The sequence below is a fragment of the Dipodomys ordii genome, unplaced genomic scaffold (assembly GCF_000151885.1).
Source record: "Dipodomys ordii isolate 6190 unplaced genomic scaffold, Dord_2.0 Scaffold50, whole genome shotgun sequence".
NCBI classification, from domain to species: domain Eukaryota; kingdom Metazoa; phylum Chordata; class Mammalia; order Rodentia; family Heteromyidae; genus Dipodomys; species Dipodomys ordii.
Window position 1 is genome coordinate 581,552 of NW_012267266.1, and position 17,733 is coordinate 599,284.

General features: G+C 38.7%; 1 protein-coding gene across 4 annotated transcripts in view; it reads right to left on the bottom strand.

Annotated features, from left to right (window-relative positions):
- Positions 1 to 17,733, bottom strand: part of Arhgap26 (Rho GTPase activating protein 26) — a 462,007-nt gene that overhangs the window by 218,111 nt on the left and 226,163 nt on the right. The gene's annotated exons all lie outside the window — the stretch shown is intronic.

The following is a 17,733-nucleotide window of genomic DNA, read 5'->3' on the forward strand; positions in this document are numbered from 1 at the left end:
GGAGCCAGTGAAGGTGTACTGCTAAATGTGCTGACCACCTCCAGGTTCTCCTCTGGGCTGATTATCCAGCAGATGTTTGACAATGGAGCATCTACAACTCTGAAATGCTTGATAATCACAGATGAAGCTGTGCTCTCGCTTCCTAAAGGTGTCTACAACACTGCCAGTGCTTGTGGACTGGTACCCAACTGTTACCTCAATGTTTCAATTCTACCATCAATAGGTATAAGGGGGTCCTGGCTTCGTCTGTGTAGACTGACCACTTGTCAAAAGGGTCAAAGCTTTCTTGGCTGATCCATCTACATATGTGGTTCACTGCCCCTGTGGCCACAGGCAAGGAGGACTCAGGAGATAATCTGGGATTTTCGTCTCTTCAACTAATCAAAAATCAACTCACTCAGCTTATTTGCAAATCAAGGCCATAAAGGCCTATATCTAATAAGCAACAATGAATCATTCCTTCATTGTGTGAGAGAATGGCATTTTCTGGATGTGCTGGAAGACTACATGAAGGTGCAAGAAAAACTCATGAAAGTACAAGAAAATCCCTCCTGTCCAGAGGGTTATGGGAGCTTATTTGGGGGGACATGGAAGCCAGTCTGGAGGGACATAGGAGATTGTCTAGAGAGACATGGGAGACTGTCTGGAGCTGCTATGAGTAGGCCATCTCCTGGGCAGTTGCAGATGCATACTCTTACTGCAGAAATTTACTCAATTTCCCAGTATGATTTGCTCTTTCTAGTCTAGCCTGCTTTGTTCATTGTGAGTTTAATCAATTTCAGCATCACTAAAGACCATGAAGAAAAACAGCCACACTGAAATAATCACAAAGTCACCTGGAAGATGGCTTTCTGACTGGCTCACACACTCCAAGAAAGGACCAGATGCGCTCATGCCCTTTCTCCTTATCATGAAAAGCTCAGGGTTCTAAGGTTCTCCGAGTTGTAGCCCCTGGAAAACCAATCTCCATGATGGTGACTATCACAAGCTTCCAGTGTGGCCCAAGAAACATAGCAAGTAAATTTTTAATAATTCGAATCTAAATTCTCTGCTTTGGCAATTTCAATCCTAGCTCAGAGGCCTAAGACCCTATTTTGCTCCACTACCTAAGATGCACTAGACATTTCTTTGGCTAGTATTAGTTGAACCATGCAGGCAGATAGGTATGGAGAAGCCGCTCAGTAAATGAATGGATCAAGAAAATGTGGTGCATACATATCCATATAACAGAATTCTATGCCTCCATCAGAAAGAATGACACCACCCCATTTGTTAGGAAATGGAAAGACTTGGAAAAAAATATATTAAGTGAAGTAAGCCAGACTCAAAGAAACATAGGTCCCATGGTTTCCCTTATCTTCAATAACTAGAATATGTCTAGGACAACCAGAAGAGGTCAAAAGCTATGTACATATGAACATATAACCTGATGCTAAGCAAAATGGACCCCATGATAGGGACATGAGATTTTATCTTTTTTGTTGTTCTTTTTAATGTACTTATAATGTGACTTTTTTTTTTTGCTTCTGTGTATGTTCTTCCCCCATGGTACAACCCCTGTTGTCACTGTATTTGATTCTGGTGTCCTGCATCTTATATATACATTTTTTTCTAATTTGGGGAGGGGAAGGGAAATAACAAAATTCTGAAATAAGGATACAGGATGACCCACTGTTGCAATGCGATGTACAAGACAGCATGTTGAAAATGAATTTTACAACTTTGCAGGGGTGGGGGGAAAGGAGGGAGGAGCTGGGGAGGAAGGGAGGAAAGTGATGGTAGGGGAAAAACAAAGAAGGGGGTAACAATGCTCCACAGGAAATGCACTCATTACCATGCTTATGTAACTGTAACCCCTCTGTATAGTATCTTTACAATACAAATATATATTAAGAACAAAACTAACTAAAAGAATAGTACACATACTACTATTTTAACAATGTGTAAATATCATTAATAATGCTGAGAAAATAGAGTCATATAACTTTAGTGGATAAGTGGGGTTGAGAGAGATGAGGGAAAATGATTGAAGGGGATGACATTAATCAAGAAGTATTGGAAGTGGCGCAGTGGCTCAAGTGGTAGAGTGCTAGCCTTGAGCGGAAGAGCTGAGGGACAGCACCCAGGCCCAGAGGTCAAGCCTCATGACCAACAACAACAACAAAAAAGTATTATACTTATAAACTGACCTGTCAAATTGAAACCCCTTTGGATGGCTACTTAAAGATAAGAAGAATACTAGATATAAGGTAATGTGTATATCTATATCTATCTATATTTAAATAAAGTTTCAATATATTCCTCTATTTAAAAAAAAAGAATGATCATTTTAAAAACCCAGACACATCTGGATTATAATCCTATCCCTGACACTTCTGGCTGAGATGTATCTGGTATGGGGTGAGACACCAACCTCAGCTGTACAGTGGGGACAACTCCCTAAGGCTGTCATGAAAATCAAATGAAATAGACAACAACTACTATTTATGTGGTGATCAATAAATACTTTCATCTTGGAGTATTGATTTTAAGATGTATCTACAACCTTAATCTACAACCTTATATTTCAATCTAGCTGTCTAGTTGATTCATACCCAATTTCATGTGATTCTTATGATAACCCCATTGGGTAAATGTTGCTACTTTTCTTAGTAATAACTCCTTGCTGTGTTTTCACACTAATGAGTAAAATGAGGTATAATACATAACAGTTTAGAAACTAAATAAGCTGCACTTATTTGATTTTTCCAACATCTCTGTTAAGTTTTTACAATGAGAAAAACCAGGCTCACTATGTTAAGTAGTAACACTACTAATAGTAGCTAACACTTACTGACACAGACTATTTGCTCTGAGCTATGCACTTAAAAGCATCAGCTTATCCTCCTCTTCACCCTCCTTTTCCTCTTCTACCTCTTCATTCTCTTCTTCCTTTACCCTGCCTCCTCCTCTTCTTCCTCCTCTTCCTCCTCCTCCTCCTCATCATCTATGTTTTGTAGACAGGAACTCTAGACTCAGTTAGATTTAGGAGCTGCTATAAAACCATGGGGTTAAGCAGTAGGGAAGCAGGGTTCTTACTCAATCTAATTCTTGAATTCATTCTCATCTACATTTTGCAGAGTTTTACCAGTAGTCAGAAAGATAATAGGGATCAGGTTTTCTAGACCCTTTTTCTATTTTAATAGCATTTCTCAACTCCATGAGACAAAAGAAGCAAGGTGTAATCTTTACAATGTAAATCCCTGGCCCTCTCCCTGAGATTATACTTTAGTACCTAGTGGGTGGGATGTGAGAACACCACTTGGAGAAACAGGAAGCAACTCAAACTATTATCACCACAGACAAACAAAACTGATTATTGGCTTAGTCACCAGTCAATATACCACCTTCCCCACTGGACACAAGTGATTCACCAACGCTATGGATCTTAACATATAATCTTGGCTTGGGCTAATGGATATACTCACAAACATTTCTGCTAGCTACATGTCTATTTTAATAAAAAGAGAAAGCTACTGATTTATCATACATGTTATCTTTCCTTTTTAAATAAATGGAGGTAAAAGGGGATAAACTAACTTACAGAAATGGTCAATAATACTCAATGTTGTGCACATGCATTAAAAAAATAGATCATGAAGGAAATATACAAATCATACATATGAGAGGCTAGGCACCATATTAAATCTGGTTGAAAGGACAAGATGGAGGGTACCATATCCTACCAGTGGTCTTATTCCTCTAGCCATGTTTGATTCCTTACTTGCCCTTACAGCACATATCTAATTCTCACCTCACATATACTCCATTAGCAAGCCTGTCAGTAAAAATTAAAAATGTATCTAGAATCCAACTACCTCTCATCAGACTCATCTCTAATACCCATACACAAGTCTACATCATCTTTTCCCTGGACTGCTGTGATAACCTCTTGCTTCTCTTTTCAACCCCTAGAGAGTTTGCTTTTCATCAGCAGCCAGGGTCATCTTTTAAAGGCACAGTCAGCTTGTGTCATTCCTCTAGTTATTGTTCATAGTGCTATGAACACAATCTAATTACTGACCTCATATGATCTAGTTCTTACTGGATCACTCCCCTCCAGGGTTTTTTCCATGCAGCCACAGTTATTCTTCTTAATAGTTCTGGAATATAACTAGTTCCTCTTGCCACCCCAGGGCCTTTGCCCATGCTGGTCCTTCTGTCACCCATATTCATCTGTTAATTTCTGAGAGACCTCCTTCCTTCCTTTCAGGTTTCTTCTTATATATCACCTCATTAGAGAAGCCTTCCTGCTCCAGCTAGCTGAACTAGCTCATTCTCTAGCCACTTGCTTTTATTTCTTTATAGTATTTATCGCCACCTAAAATTACGCCTTGTGCTAGTCATTTCCTGTTGATTGTCCATTTCTCTCCATAGTGTAAGCTCCACGTTACACAGTGGAAACTTGTACTTATCCCAACAATATGGACAATTTTTATGTATCAGTATAAATAATTTTTAATACTTTAAAAAACTTTCTTGTTAGTATATATTTCTTCTTTTTAGTATAAACAAATTTAATTAAATTTTTAAAAAATGGTATAGCAGAGACTTTAGCTCCTTTGCTCATGCTGACAGTTCAGTAATTGCTTCCTGACTGAACAAGTACAATTCTCTTACTTTAACTGGCTGAGACATCAAGAACCAATAGGTTAAAAGACCTCCACAGGCCAGTAGCCTGCAGTTGGAAGCACCTGTATGAACACATTAGTACCTGCTAAGAATTTAGGGCCCTGCTATGGAAAGCATGAGAAAAGCAGCCCTGACTGGATCACATTCATGCCCTGACCTCCAGCACCAACACTGCCATCAGAATGTTCTTCCCAAGAGTTACCAGACACGCAAGCACATACTTTCTTTCCCATAGTTTTGAGAGTCAAACAGAGAAAAATGAACTTAAAGAGATATACAGTAAAGAAAGTAAGACAGTAGCAGGAAATGAGATGAAATGTTCCCTGACCTGGAATAACCCTCTCAGTCCTCCACTGAGGTAGGAGGCTCTGGAATAGCTATAAAGGCTGTCCCCATTCTCAGCAAGGGTAAAATGGCCAAAGGTGGCAGACAGCTTGTCGGTTCATGAGTAGCACAGGCTGAGCTGAGGGTTGCACATTTGCTTAGGAGAAGGTATTTCCCGTGATACTCAACATCTGCAAGCTCTCAATCCACTATAACACCTCAAAACTGAAGAGCTGTGTCAGAGCAAGGCTTCATCGGATGGGTAAGGTATGGCAGACAGCTTCATAAAAAGCATTTTTTCAAATGACACAATGTATATCAGACATTGAGTACACTTACCAATACATAGTTCAAGCTTACCAAATCTTAACTATTACAACTGAAAGCCTTCACTTGGTGGCTAATGTACAACAGTCAGTCTCTGTCTCAACAATCTTTTGCACAGAGCATAACGAGTTAAGCAGCAGCTAGGGACCTGCTCACTGTTGCCTGGCTACAGCCCAACCTAGGATGCCAAGGGTTGACTCACACCTGTCCAGGATGTAGTCTGCTGTCAGTACAAAGCCCATGTCATGAGGGAAAGGGGAGTATTAGGCCAAGATAAAGTCACGCACTGGCTGCTTCTGTCAATCTAAAGCTAAGAGAGTGAATTTGTTAGGTATCTTTCAGGAAAAGCAGAAAAGCTTCTGATTTTCCAGGCAAGCTCAAGGAGCACCATTACTCATCCTATTCTTGAGGGACAGAATCTCACCACATAAAATAACTGGGAAGCCACATTATAAAACCTCTGAGAAATGTTTCCTCTCTCTCCAGCCTCTGCCCCCAGACAGACCATTCTAGAGCTGAGGTGTCACTGCTCAACTAAATATAATTTGAACTTAAAGCAGCCACAGCAACTGGGTTGCACACAAAACTCCTCACAGAAAAGCAAGGTGCAGAAAGTCAGCACCTGGGCAAGCTAGAATTACACCCTCTTGCCTGACTGAGGTTTGGAAGATGAAAGTGATGGCTACAGGAACCTGTATGGCTCAGAAAGGAGGGAGAAGAAAAAGGGCTAAGAAGGCCTCAGGGGGATCTGGAAGTACAGCAAGCAAGCATGTGTCTCCATCAGCTCAGTCCTGGCAGGCAGGGATGGAAAGCTGGAGGGGAAGGTGTGCTCAGCTGACTGACTCGTGGACCAGTGCAGAAGAGGCCAGGCTGCCATGCCCATTAATGCTTCCATCCTTCTCAGGTTTAAAAGGGGAAATATTCTATTTATAAGCCACCCACCAAGGGAGACCTGGCAGCGTTGAAATGGCTCTGATCCCAAAGGGATCCTGGTTACAGTGGCTGTCTCCTTCTGCCTCTCATATGTGGGTGTTCTGACAGCAAAAGGCCGAAGGTGACTGAAATCAAAAGGGAAAAAATACTCCTTTCTGACCTGTTACTTTCATAAAAATGTAGACCTCTGGTAATGAAGGCGGAAGGCTTTAGAAATCTTTTAAAATAGTGCTCCAGCATCCCTTCCTAGTCAAGGCTTTCTCTGTGGTCTTCAAGAATAAAACTCTTTTTCTATTTGACAGATCAAGGGAAGCAAAAACACAGAGATGAAGGGAATGAAGAATTAGAAGCACAACAATGGGCAAACAGAGTCATGGTAACGATGGCCTTATCCCTGCCAAGCTCTTCCCTGGTCCTCAGTCTTGATCTCATAAAATAAGACAAGCTTTCATAAGACATCAGGGAGTTCAATGTGAATAAGGGTCTAAAGTGTTGGAGTGAATATAAGAGAAATAACGCAAAGAGTAATTCTGTTATGTTCCTGGGTCCTGGGACAGTGCAGTATGCTTGTTAAGAGAGCCTGGGAATCTAGAACCATTACAACATCTAGACTTGCCACACATTGGGAACAAGTATGTTGTAATCACAACTACTTCTAATAAAGAGGGTCACTTAGAAAGAATATGAAATAGCTCATTAGCAACTAAAAACCAGGTCAGGTGTTAGAGGTAGCTGATAAAATTCCTTGCAGCCCGACAGCATTGCTACATAGGACAGGATAGTGGTGGTCAGGGCAAAATCCCATGCTTATCAAGAATAACAAAAGGAAAAAAAAAAAACAACTTTGGCAATCAGAGTGGGTTAAGCTACCAGCTCCCCTGCCTCTTCAGTACTCACCATGATCTATTTAAGCCTGTTGGTTGAACTGCAAACCTAGCTATTTTGAATAGCATTTCTGCAAATGGCAACCATTCATGTATCACTCCTACTCCCTCTACCAAAACCTCATGCTATCTTGGACGATTTCTTAAATCTGAATTAGGGAAAGGACGGGAACCACGAAATGGTGAGACAAAGGACAAAGGGTGAACCAATACAACAGCAATACTCACAAGATTATATACAACTTGGGGGGACACTAGGGAGAGGAAAAATGGGAGAAAAACAAGGGAGAGGGTAACAATGTTCAACAAGAAATGTACTCACTATCTTATGTATGTAACTGTAACCCCTCTGTACATCACTTTGACAATAAAATTAAATTAAAAAACAACTTTCTGTTAGAGTTAACAAACTGTAGTCCATGGGTCAAAATCACTCATTCAGAAAGTTTTGTTGGATAGTTGTTATACAATTGAAAAAAAAATGAATGACAGGAATGTAAAACAGGTTTGGTTGGAGAGTGGGAATCAGGCAAAGGAGAACAAAAAGGAGGGTGAATGTGATTGAAGTACTTAAATATTGTTTGAGAACACAACAATGAAACCTGTTGAAATTGCTTTAGGAAGCAGGAGGCAAAGGAAGAGGAAGACTGATAGAGAAGGTTTATTTGATCTGGGTACAATGTATGGAACGTATGGAACAACTCATGTGAACAAAAATGTTTAACAAAGTTTTATTGGAAAACATCTGTATCACTCATTTCGTTACTACCCAGAAGCTGTTTTCACATGACAACTGTAGAGATGACCATTTCCACAAAATGAGAATGTTTACTCTCTGATCCTTTACTGAAAAAGGCTTATCTCTTGTGCTAAAATCAGGGGTTTGTAAGTAAGTATTCAGGCCTCCCCATACATATGAAATAGTCACATGAATGAGTCTAAGTGGTAACTTAAAATGATTGTGTGATATTAACACTGAGAAACATAACATTCAGGATTGAATGATTTAACTCTCATAGGTACCAAGATGGAAAAATAGCAGGAGTTTGACTACTTCCTTCATTTCCTCATTGTTTCTTTCAAGCAGTGCTCTCAATCCACTCCTTTCCAGAGCCTTTTCTTTTTTGTTTTGAGGGAATCATTGGCATAGCTAGATGATCATAAAGCTAATTACCAAGAGTAATTAAGCACTAACAACACTGAGCTTATGAGGCAGGGGTTATAAATACTCCCAATTTTTACAGAAAGGGAAATGGGAGCTTGAAGAAACCCAGAACCTCTCCAAGTTCCATGGCCAGCGTGCTAACTACACTGGCCCCACAGTGCCCCTAATGGACACACTTCTCTTCAATCCATATGGCCCAAAAATACCCAAAGAAAACCTTAGCAGATATGCATGAAGACTCACGTACAAGGATACACAGGCCAATGCTATTCAAATAGTAAATGTCTAGAAAAGACACTGACATCCAATAATAGGATAGAATCCTATAACAGAATATTAAGTAACCAATATAAATAATACTGATAAACAATTTTCATGCTGTGTAAAAGTTTTAAAGCAGAATGATATTCAGTATAATCCCAATTGAGAGAGAGAGAGAGAGAGAGAGAGAGTGTGTGTGTGTGTGTGTATAGCTATGCCAATGATTCCCTCAAAACAAAAAAGAAAAGGCTCAATGGAAAGGAGTGGATTGACAACATTGCTAGAAAGGAGCAATGAGGAAACTGAGGGAAAGTAGTCAAACTCCTGCTATTTTTCCATCCTGGTGCCTATGAGAGTTAAATCATTTAATCCTGATTGTTATATTTCTCAGAGTTATGTATATATATATCTCTATCTATATGTATATATGTATATAGATCTATAGATATAGATCTATATCTAGATATATAGATATATACCTATATATCTATAGATCTATATAGATATCTATAGATCTATATAGATCTATAGATATAGATCTATATCTAGATACATAGATATATACCTATATATCTATAGATCTATATAGATATATGTCGACATATATCTATATAGATCTATATCTATAGATATATATCTTCAGCAAAACAAGACTTCATGAAAAAAGGCAAGAAGTAACACTGAGATCATTAGCTGCTTTTATTGAATTTTTTGAATCACTACAATATTTCCTTAATATTGTACAATTCATATTATTTTACAGCAGTAGAGAAAATGTATATACATGTATATATGATGCGTGTGTACAACACACACACACACACACACACAAAGTAATGGGGCTTGAACTCAGGGCCTGGTGCTATCCCTTAGCTTTTTCACTCGAGACGGACACTCTGCCACTTGAGCATATATTCCGTTCTGGCTTTTTGGTGATTAATTGGAGATAGTCTCATAAACTTTCTCACCCAGGATGGCTTCAAACCACAATCCTGAGATCAGAGCCTCTTGAGTAGCTAGGATTACAAGCATGAGCCACTGGTGCCCAGCTGAAAAAACATTTTTAAACATCCTTGAGAATGAAGTTACTTGAAAAGTTGAGGCAGGAGGAGGATAAGTTCAAGACCAGCCTGGATTACATAATGAGAGCCTATCACAAAAACATTACCACCAACAACAAAAGGATTGAAGTTTACGGATACAACACAGAAAATTGTTTGTCTAGAAGGTCACATAATTGAGTTAACATTACAAATGATAATGGGGGAGGGTGAAGTACTAGATTACAAGCAAAGTAGAAGGATGTGGATCAAGTGGTAGAGCACCAGCTGAGCACTCATGAAGGAGGCCTTATGTTCAAACCCTGATACAGTGGGGAAGGGAGCGAAATATGAAGAATGAAGAGGTTGGAAAGGTAGGAAGGAAGTTGCTATTTTTTAAGTCATTCTAGCCTAGTTGGAATCCCATTCTGAGCTCACTCTCAGTCCCATCGGCTCTGGGCATTCTGTCTGCACTTGGGGTATCATGTAAATAGCATGAATATAAAACACACTCCCAGTGGGACTGGGCCATCTGCCTCCTGTCTTCCAGCACTCTGGGCCTCCAAGGCAGATCATATACTTTTCCGTAAGGGCAGAGATCAGCTCTACTTATAAGCAATCTTACTACTCAGTGCAACCTGCCACAATAAAGTACCAGAAACATTCACTGAATGAGGAGCTATAGGAAACCTGGGCACTCATCTTTTCTTTAATCTCATTGTTAAAGGTTCTGGTGGAGACAGAGAAGATTATTAACAAGAGTGTGAAGTAGAGTAAACTACTGCAATGCCATCCTGAAAAGTTAAGATGATTGGCAGTGCTGTGCCCTCATGTGCAAAACAAGGCATGCCTATAGAATGAAGACATACTCCTTTGAACATAGTCTGATTAGCCTGTGGATTTGAGTTAACTCCTATATTGAGGAAGGTTGCACAATGAAGACCAGATTAGCAGACTGGGTCCTCTCTGTCCCAATCCGTCAGCCTTCGGCCTTCAAACAGCTTGGAAGCAGAGGGAGAGCAGCATTTTTTAAGCTAACTAATCGTTGTAGAGTTGAGTAGACAGTTAACAGTAATTAACTTTGGTCTTGCAAGAGATCAGCTCAAATGATAAGATATTGCCATTCCCTTACTCTCCTGCGCTGGACTGGCGTATCTTCTCTGATTATTTTCTGTACTTCAGATGAGGCTATAGAGAAAGAACAGCCTGCACTGTGAACAGGCCACTTTCTGACTTGCCCTCCTACTTATGATCTTGGCTCATTTCAATATGGAATGATTCTTTGGGGAATGAAATATCAGTCAGGGCTGGGTATGCAACAAAACACGAAGACTGCAGGACACAAACATTGAGATTGGAAAGGAAAACAGGGTAGACAGGAGAAGACTACATGCCCAGTGCAGAGCTCCACCCTTCAATAGTAAAGTCTTGGTGACTCTGCAAGTGGTCACTTCCTCAGTAATGAAAGTCAAAGACAAATACACTTTCATCCTCTTCCCTATCTATATTCTCATTTCCTCCCTTCCAATTTTCCACTAGGTGAGAGAATAAGCACCACGATTGCTCCGGGTAACAGATCCACATTCTTCACATTCTATGAGCAACCAGAGAAGATTCTCCAGTGGGAGGAGAAGTCATGATGACAGGTTCATAGGACTGGCAAAACAGCAGATTACTTTCTCAATTTCATATTCAGAGCCAGCCAAGAACATGTAAGATCTCTCATTCCTGTAATCCTACTCAGGAGGCTGAGATCTGAGGATCATGATTCAAAGCCAGACAGGGCAGGAACGTCTGTGAAACTCTTATCTCTAGTTAACCACCAAAAAGCAGGAAGTGGAGCTGTGGCTCAAGTGGCAGAGTGTTAGCCTTGAGCAAAAGAGCTCAGGGATAGCACTCAAGCCCAACTTCAAGCCTCCCGACCAACACAACAAACAAAAAAGCAAAAACTCAATAGACACTCACTAAAGTTTGAAGAAATGAAAAGATGCTCAAAGCTCGTGGAAGATATGACTTACTATTATAAAGTATTTATTTCCTCCAAAATTAATCTACATAATTCAATATAATACTAAATGAAAATTACTTTTTTGAGGAGCATATTAAATTTATCCTGAAAGGATAATAGTCTACAAATAGCTAAGTCAGCCCTTTAAAAGGACAGTAAGAGGAGACTTAAACTACTAGATATTAAGGTTTGGCTCCTTATAATTACATTAAAAAGAGAAGTGTTGGCACAAAGGAAAAGGAAGGAAGGCAAGAAGGACTTAGATATACAAATCCAACATACAAAGCTAGCACCACTAATCGATGGAAGAAAGGAATGGAGAATTTCATGAAAAACTGACTCTTGTATGGATATAAATAAGAATGATTCTTCATGAAACATCACACAGAATGGTGGTATCAGCTGGATTAGAAATACACACTAAAAGACATACTTATAAATGTAATAACAGTGGTAGTTGCAAATCTTTGACATGGATCAAAAAGGCCTTCTTCAAAAAACTACTTGAAAATCATACATGACAAAAAAAATGTATAGATCATGAATGCATAAAAAACAGAACTCTTTAGTCAAAGACACCATAAATATTATTAATAGCAAATGGAAGGATGGTATATATTTAAAATATCTAAAGCTGAGCTGGGGCTATATATCAGAGTGAGAGCACTTGGCTAGCATGCATAAGGTTCTAGGATCAATCCCTAGCAGTACAAAAATAAAATAAAATGTCTAAAAGTTTAACATTACAAATCAACAAGAAAAGGATGGAAATTGATGTCAAAAATGGACAAAGGGCATGAGCAGGCAAATAACAGATTGGAAAACCTAGGAAACTAATTGGCATGTGAATAGTTGCTCAAACTCATTAATTAGCAAAGAAATGAACAACAATGAGTTATCACTTTATCTATTTGAATGGCCAAAAATCAGAAGGCCAAAGAGCAGTAAGAGTTGACAGAGATAGAGGAATTTGCATGTATGGCTGAGGGGACTTTGGACCAACCAAAGTTGGAGAGCAGTATGAGAACACAGATCAGCAATGTGAAAAGCATCACCCAAAGACATTCTTACACAGAAGGGCATGTACAGGAGTGTTCATTATGGTGGTGACAAGTTGGAGGTATGGGGAAATGATATACATGTCTGCAAAAATAGATAAAACTATGGAATAGGCCACAATCAGAAACCATCAAAAAGGTAATGATACAAAGAAGGTACAAAGAGATATGGATGTCTCCCTTTAACAGAATCCTGGGGGTAGAGGGTAAAGAAAGAACATAAAATAAACAGAGCCACTGATACAACTTTAAAACACAGACAGATAAAAGATACACACTTTCTATAATGCACTTTAAAAGTACACACTACAACAGTGGCCTCTAGGGGAGTTCAGCAATATAAGTAGGAGATAGATATAAAAGGGAAAAATAAAAGAAATGAAATATAAAAGAGAACTAATGGATCAAGGGACTTGTGATAATGTGGCAGCAGCAGGGGAGTATGACTAAGACTCTCTACCTGAAATAAAAACAGAGAACAGAGAAAGAGGGGGAAAAAAGAGATCTGCAAGGTCCTATGCATGTGTTTATCTGCAGCCATTCTCTCCTTGGCAACTCAGCCATTTGGAAAATACCAGCAGCTGACAGACATTATTCATGGTCCTGTCTTATACCCCTTAGGCACTGTCTTCCCTGAGGAAAACTTCCAGAGGAAAGCTAGGAATCTACAAGTGTCTGAAATGATCCGCCCTTCAGAACATTCTGGCTCAGTGATAAAATGTTTGCATTCAAACTCATCCAAAATATGTTCTAGAAAACAAAACACTAGACATGTAGGATTTAGATGCTAGACATTTGGAATTTGGTAAAGAGCAATGCCCTGTTCTTAAATTCCTATGATACCGGCTTCTTACCTTCAAGAGTTCAGATTGTGACAAGAACTGAAAGAGGGCTGCATAACTAGTAAGACGCTAAGCAATAGTGCTACCTGTCAGGTGAACCCTGTCACAGAGGTGGGCATGGGCTAAAACTGGAAGTTCTTAGAATAAATAGGCACCACAAGACAACTTTGGGGCTAGGGTGTCACTCAGCGATAAAACACTTGCTAAGCAGACCCAAGGCCCTGAGTTGGTTCCCAGGAGGAAGTGGGGTAAGAAACTGCATGATGTGCAAGAGGGATACTAATGTTTTTAAAACATGTACACACACACACACACACACACATACATACACACACACACACACACACATACCAAACATGTACTTTTTTACTTTTGCTATCCTAGAAATCAGTGGATAACAAAGCCCTAGAAAAATAAGTCCTACCTTACAAATGGGGGAAAAAGACTTGGAAAAAATATTAAGTGAAGTAAGCCAGGTGCAAAGAAACGCAGGTCCTATGGTTTCCCTTATTTGCAATAACTAGTATATGTCTGAGACAAGCAGAAAAGGTCAGATAAGATGATGTTAAGATTTCATTAAATAGTTCTTTTACATCTTTGTCTAGGTTAATTCTTAAATATTTTATTTTGGAGGAGTTTATTGTGAATGGGGTTGCTACCTTTATTTCCCTCTCTGCTTGTACATTGTCAGTATACAGGAAGGTGACTGATTTTTGTGGGTTGATTTTGTATCCTGCTACTTTACCAAAGTGATTTATGATTTCTAAGAGTTTGGGGATGGAGTTTTTGGGATCATGAAGGTATAGTATCATGTCATCTGCAAAATGGATAGTTTAACTTCTTCTTTCCCTATGCAGATCCCTTTAATGTCTTTTTCTTGCCTTATTGCCCTGGCTAAGGGTTCCAGGACTATATTGAGAAGGAGTGGAGACAGTGGGCATCCTTGCCTTGTTCCTGATTTTAGAAGAATTGGTTGTAGTTTTTTTTCCATTAAGTATAATATTGACTATTGGTCTGTTGTATATGGATTTTATTGTCTTAAGGAATGTTCCTTCTATTCCTATTTTCTCTAGGACTTTTAACATGAATAAATGTTGTATTTTATCAAAAGCCTTTTCTGCATCAATGGAGATAATCATATGATTCTTGACCTTCGCTCTGCTGATGTGTTGGATTACATTGCAAAGCTCATAGAACTCATAAATGTTATAGACCATGATAGACAATTTGTCCCATGAAAGTTATAATGTGTTTGTGACTTTAACTAAGCATCACTATCCCACAATACTGTGAAATTTGGGAAATTATGTAACCACTTAATCACAATAAAGAATTTGAAAAAAAAGATGATGTTAAGTGAAATGAACCCCAAGATAAAGACACAAGTGGTTTTTTCTTACTTGCTATTGTTTCTAATGTATTTATAAGGTACCACGTGATTTTTTTGTTGCTTTGTATCTCCCTCCCCTACAGTATACCCTCTTTTCACTGTATTTGATGTTGGTATAATTTGGGGAGCAGAAGGGAAAAAATGAATTGTTAAAATAGGGATACAGGTTGAACCATTACAACAATGAGATGTACAAGACACTATGTCAAAAAACAAACTTTACAATTTAGGCAGGAGAAGGGAAGGGTAGTGGGAATGTAGTTGTGGAGATGGGAAGGAAGGGATGGTAGGGGAAAAACAAAGGAGGAGGTAACAATGCTTGATAAGTGAAGTAAGCCAGCCCCAAAGAAACATAGGTTCCATGGTTTCCCTTATTTGCAATAACTAGTATATGTCTGAGACAAGCAGAAATGGTCAGATAAGCTGATGTTAAGCGAAATGAACCCCAAGATAAGGACTCAAATGTTTTTTTTTTCTTTCTTGCTATTGTGTCTAACATATTTATAAAATATTTCTTTGTTGTTTTGTATGTCCCTCCCCCATGGTATAACTCCTGTTTTCACTGTATTTGATATTGGTATAATTTGTGGAGGGGAAGGGAAAAACCAATTGTTTAAAAAGGGATACAGGTGGACCCATTGCAACAATGAAATGTACAAGACGTTATGTTGTAAAACGAACTTTACAACTTGAGGGGGGCGGGGTAAGGGAAGGAATGGGAAGGGTTGGGAAGGGGAAACAAAGGAGGAGGCAACAATGCTTGATAAGAAATGTACTAATTACCTTGCCCATGTAATTGTAACCCCTCTGTACGGTATTTTCACAATAAAAGAAAAAAACGGAAAAGAAAGAAAGAAAAAAAAGAAATGTACTCATTACCTTGCTCATGTGATTGTAACCCCTCCGTACAGTATTTTCACAATAAAAATTTATTTAAAAAATGAAAAAAAAACCAAGTCCTACTTAAACTACTCGTGGAAGACAGCCAATACTTTTTACCCCATCCTTTACTCTCCTGCTGGCAAGATAGAAAAGCTAGCAATTAATGGGCTATGAGACACCCCATGCAAGCACACCTCCCCCATCTGCACATAATAGGATGCCAGAAGTTGTGCAATGTTGCACAAGTGTCTGGATTTTCCAAAATGAAACTTTTGTATTGTTCTTCTATTAACAGAAGTAAAATAATACTCTATGTTTAACAGTAGAGCTTTTGAGGCCAGACAAAAATTAATCAAAATTTTGTTCCCTGAGCTTACTAGACCATTTCCTCATCTACCAAACTAGTTAAAACTATCCAGTTAGCCTGAATGGATGCAATAAATCCCTATTCCTATGACATAGTAAGCTGCCACTTACTATTGCCACAAAAATACATGTTAATTTTAGAGAAGGAGCATTTCAGAGAAATAGTTCAATTACAAAGTTGATGACTCATAATAATCTACCCACATCCTCCTATAGTGTGATGATAAAACATATTTCCAAATATTTTATACCAAATATTTAGATTAAACAATTTGTTCCACTATATTCACTGTTCCATTGCCTACTTCAATCAATAACACACTTCTAAAAATATATTAAGATCTCTTGTTGTTTATAAAGGCTGTATATAATTCCAACATTTATCTGATCAGACTCCCTTTGGATATCTATATTGACTTCAGCTTTTTAACATTATTATCAAATGCTTCAGAGAGCTTTTTGTTTGGAACAAAAATCTTTGCACTTGAGGACAAAAAAAAAAAACATTTTTTAAATGTTTCTAAAATGTAGTCCAGAAATGCTTCCAGAAATGGCAGAACCAACTGGTATGCATACCAATAGAATAATTCCAAATAACCCTCCAATATGCTGGCATGTAAGCAGAGAGAAGCAGGTTTGTATGGTTAAAAGGTTGAAGTGCACTTCTGGTTCTATTTACACACACTGCAACATCTCTTGCAGCTCTTTGGTCCTTATAGAAGCAATATATCCCACAATGAGGTCTGGTGTAGGCATCTGCTAGTTCTGCCTGCTTGGTATCTATCCCTATTTTCCTAATAGCTTCCCAACTTTCTCTCAGTAAATCACACGGTTCTCACTTCAGGAAGTACTATTGAAACTTTAAATCAAGGTAGGTGGGTCCAAGCTAGTCCAACTTGATAGTATCTTTCCTGGGAAGCCAAATCGTCAGAAGACTGAGGGAAGTATTGCCAATACTCCAGAGCTTTATCATCTTGTAAACAGCATCCACTATTACTCAGTGGCTCCTGACTCCTGAGTTTCTAGAGCTGGTGGATTTCTAAGCCTGTGCATTCCATTATTTTCCTTACTATGAGCTATGTAACAGCGTCCCTGTCTTCACTGCTGCACTGTGGGTAGAGTTTACCTCAGATATTCTACAGTAATCCTTTTGCAATCAGTGGAGGAAGGGGTAAAAGGGGAGGATACTTCATTTCCTTCAATATTTAAAATCTTTTCCCTCATTTAATATTTGAAGAAGAATAAAAATCACATTTTTCTCTCAGAAGGCTTCTCAACCTATCAACAGCAGTCATTCCAAAATTCCAGATTACTGAATATTTTATGTTGTATACTTTGCATTTGTATTTTCTAAAAAAAAATCTGTATTTTGGGGGAAATGAAAGAGAGAAAATTCTCCATCTTCTATTTTTTTTAAGCTCATTCTTTTGTCCATTGGAAGAGGCACTATCTGGCTGATTTTCCAGACACTACTGAAATTCATCTAGGTCCACCTTTAAATTTGTTTTCCAAGTGGATTTTACAAAGCAAATCTGAAACCAGGGGACAGGATTTCCTCTGTATTCTTGTAACAACCTGGAAG